Here is a 2,579-nt window from a genome sequence, read left to right as displayed (position 1 = left end):
ACTGTAGCTGTGCAGTGTTCAGAAGGCTCTGGACACACTGTAGCTGTGCAGTGGACAACCTGGGCAGCTGTGTACTAAGGGTTTGGGTGCCCAGTAAAATTATTCTTTGTTTGTTTTGGTTTTTCAAGACAGGATCTCTCTTTATATCCCTGGCTGTACCGAATTCATTGTTGACCAGGCTGGCATCAAATCAAACTCACAGAGATCTGCCTGTCTTTGCTTTCCTTTTTTTTTTTTGGTTTTTCGAGACAGGGTTTCTCTGTAGCTTTGGTACCTGTCCCGGAACTAGCTCTGTAGACCAGGCTGGCCTCGAACTCCCAGAGATCCGCCTGCCTCCCGAGTGCTGGGATTAAAGGCGTGCGCCACCACCGCCCGGCTCTGTCTTTGCTTTCCGAGTGCTGGAGATTAAAGTTGTGTGCCACCACTGCCTGGCTTGGTAGACTTTTTCTTTTTCTTTTTAAAATAACTTATTTTTATTTTATGTGCACTGGTGTTTTGTCTGCATGTAAGTCTGTGTGAAGATGTCAGATGCCCTGGAACTGGAGTTACAGACAGCTGTACGCTGCCATGTGGGTGCTGGAAATTGAATCCGGCTCCTCTGGAAGAGCAGTCAGTGCTCTTCATGGCTGAGCCATCTCTCTAGCTCAAGGTAGGCTTATTCTTCATGCCTCTTGCCCTTCTCAAGTCCAGGAGACTTGGCTCATCACTCACTCCTGCTTTCCTGCCCGCCCTGCTCCTCCAGACTGCCAGGCCTGCCTCTGTCCCTGGGCTTCTGCATCTCACGTTCCCCTCACTCCACAGCTATTCTCACGGCTTGCCCTTCTCCATTCCGCTATCACTGGAGTCAAGCTGCAGTCTTGATCCACCTGTGCGGTGGGAGTTAAGTGAGCTTGGCTCTTACTAGGTTAACTGAGGTGGAGGGAAGATACACCCCAAATGTGGGCAGCACCTTCCATTCTGGGCTTGGGTCTTAGGATGAATAAGAAGGAGAAAATGGCTGGACGCCAGCATTTATCACTCTTGGCTTCCTGACTGTAGATGCAGGGTGACCAGATGCCTCCTGCAGCCACGATTTCTCCATCACAAAGGACTGTACCCTCAAACACTTCCTTCCTCCAGTTGCTTTCATCAGACATTTTGTTACAGCAACGGATGGGTAACTAATACAATTGGCCCCACCCCAATCCAGAACCGGGATAGCTCTGGATCACCTCTCCCTCTTCATAGCTCTCCTCTTTGCCTCGGGATCCATCCCTTCCAGGCCAACCTTAGCCTGACTTTCACAGCCTGGCATGAGTGGCCATATCATCCTCCTGCGCATCTCACCTTTGCCCTGAAGAAGCTCCTCCCATCATCCTCTCTATGGCCTGACTCCTCCCACTTCTCCTCCATTGTGGCGTGCATGGCTGACCACAGCTGCCTCTGGTCTACCTGTTTGAGCTGTCCATGTCCTTCCATGTTCTTCTGTGCCCTTTCGCAGTCTCCTGTTCTGCACACCACCTGTGATCTTCCTGGGCATGGTCTAATTTAGTCTTGTAGCTGTTTGTGTGTGACTGGGTTCCAGACATATGTCATCAGCCTGCATTTTTCCTGACTCTAGACTCAGCCTTAGTAGCCTCCACTTGCCCCCTTCTGGACGTTCAGTGAGGTGGAAGGCCATCTCTCTGACACTGAACCCCTGGTTTCTCAGGATTTGGGCCTGAGGACTTGTAGCTGTGGTCTCCCGGGAATGCTCACACTGGCCCTTAGCTATTCAGAGTCCATATGAGGCCAGTCAGACCTTTGCCCACTTCCATGGACTACATCTGTGCCTGTCCCACCTACCTGTTCCCAGTACATCTTGTCATGACAGAAGTTCTGCTCGTCTTGAGTCTCTCTGCTCCTCCTCAGCTCAAGGACCAGAGCCATGCTGGGCACACATGAGGCCCTGGCACTCCTGACTCAAACCTGCCACAGCCTGGTCCCTTCCAGAAATGCTAAACCTTGGAGGCCATGATGCTGTGACCTACCTCTCCCAGGGCCTCTAAACCTCACTTCCTGCCTGTTTGACGCTTAGGTCATCTTCCTCCATGGCTTCCTGACTTTTTTGCAGATTACCTGACACTTGTCACAAGAAGAGCTCACTGAGTCTAGGAGGGACTTTGTGATCAGCCTGCTGCCATTATTTTCCAGTACCACAGATGAGGAGCTGGAGGCATAGGGCTCTGTCAAACTACTTATATAACTCACTTCCTCCCCAGACGAGCTCTGTGGGGCAATGCCTGGGTCTCGGGGACGTGGTAACTGTTAGTGGAAAAAGTCAGGGGTTGTGTGGGTGGCCTTCTGATGTACCACCCTGAGCATCCTGCCAGGTGCGCCCTTTAATCTTAGTGGGGTGCACACATAGCTACAGCCTCCCGAGGACACAACGCCATAGACTTCAACATACCACCCACCCACCTTACTTCTGTGCCCTAATACTGTGGCCTGGTAACTATATCGGTCCTCAGGAGCCAACGATTGAAGCCCAGCCTCCTCCAAGGAAGGTGGTGCTTAACAGCCTCTTTTCCTAGGACCTCTCACTATGAATCATCATCCTG

The 2,579-nt window shown here is 51.5% G+C and overlaps 1 protein-coding gene across 1 annotated transcript in view; it reads right to left on the bottom strand.

The window, feature by feature from the left end:
- Rin3 (Ras and Rab interactor 3) overlaps positions 1–2,579 on the bottom strand; it is a 107,383-nt gene that overhangs the window by 18,781 nt on the left and 86,023 nt on the right. The window lies entirely within an intron of this gene.

This window comes from Microtus ochrogaster, chromosome 1, assembly GCF_000317375.1.
Source record: "Microtus ochrogaster isolate Prairie Vole_2 chromosome 1, MicOch1.0, whole genome shotgun sequence".
Classification (NCBI taxonomy): domain Eukaryota; kingdom Metazoa; phylum Chordata; class Mammalia; order Rodentia; family Cricetidae; genus Microtus; species Microtus ochrogaster.
Note: the sequence above shows the minus strand (reverse complement) of the source record. Positions and strands in the feature narration are given on the sequence as shown.